Raw genomic sequence first — 1101 nt, forward strand, 5'->3', positions numbered from 1 at the left:
AGGAACTGATGGATATCCATCTCTTTAGTCTTTGCACAATACCAAAGTCAAATAATGAAACAGAATTGACAGGCAGAAAGCCAGGTTGGGCTGCAAGCTCAAGGGTGGCACTGCCTGGAGTGGAAGGGCCCAGCCCCCAGGGAAGTTCATAGCCCAGCCACACCCTTCTCTCTAGTTGTCATCCTAGCTCGTAGCACCTGAGCCCTGACAACGAAGGAAAGGAACTAAGCATTTTTGACACCCAGGCATATCCAGGTAATCCTACTATATAAAAAACCCTGCTACATAAATATTATAAAGTGTCACTTTATAAATACTCATGCCTTGCAAGTGCCGCACTGTTTTGTACAGCTCAGAAGCTGGGGACAGTCTTTCTTAATTCTGCATTAGCAAGTACAAATAAAACTCCAAAATCCAAACTCACTAACATCGAATCCATTCTGACTCATAACGACCCTGTAGGCCAGGGTAGAACTGACCTTCTGGGTTTCCAAGGCTTGAAATCTTTATGGGAATAAACAGCCTCATCTCTCTCCCTTGGAGCAGCTGGTGGGCTTGAACCATGGACATTGGGGCTAGCAGCTTACTGTGTAGTGCACTACTCCTCCAGGGCTCCTAACAAGTATAATTGGTTGTTGTAAATCATTTTCCAGCTACAACATACCCTTAAAATGTAAAACCTGTTCATATTACTAGAAACCTTCAAATATGATCCGGCCAGTCATACAACTTGAATGAAAGTAGTCACTTAATAATGAGGGTGAATCTTAAGGAATTCATAAGTCACCGTGGACATCACACCCATTGCTAGCATTCTTTCTTATAGTTGCTGGTATAGGAAGGCTTCCTTCTGCTGTTAAATGTATCATTCACTGTACAGACATGTGTTAGTCTGGGTACTTTGGAGAAACAAATCCACAGCAACTTATGTATAAGAGAGTTTTATGTAAAGAAAGTGTGCATCACGAAGACATCCCAACCCAATGCTGCCCAAGCCCACAAGTCTAATATTAACCCATTTACCCAACACCAGTCCACAAAGTCCTCCACCTCACAAAACAGAGGTAATGCTGACTGTAGGAGGAAAGCTGAGTCAGTGAA

At 43.1% G+C, this 1101-nt stretch overlaps 1 protein-coding gene across 1 annotated transcript in view; it reads left to right on the forward strand.

Annotated features, from left to right (window-relative positions):
• Positions 1-1101, forward strand: part of RIPOR2 (RHO family interacting cell polarization regulator 2) — a 310774-nt gene that overhangs the window by 306012 nt on the left and 3661 nt on the right. The gene's annotated exons all lie outside the window — the stretch shown is intronic.

This window comes from Echinops telfairi, unplaced genomic scaffold (genome assembly GCF_000313985.2).
Source record: "Echinops telfairi isolate 266 unplaced genomic scaffold, ASM31398v2 ScPeMD7_5868;HRSCAF=6743_0, whole genome shotgun sequence".
NCBI lineage: Eukaryota > Metazoa > Chordata > Mammalia > Afrosoricida > Tenrecidae > Echinops > Echinops telfairi.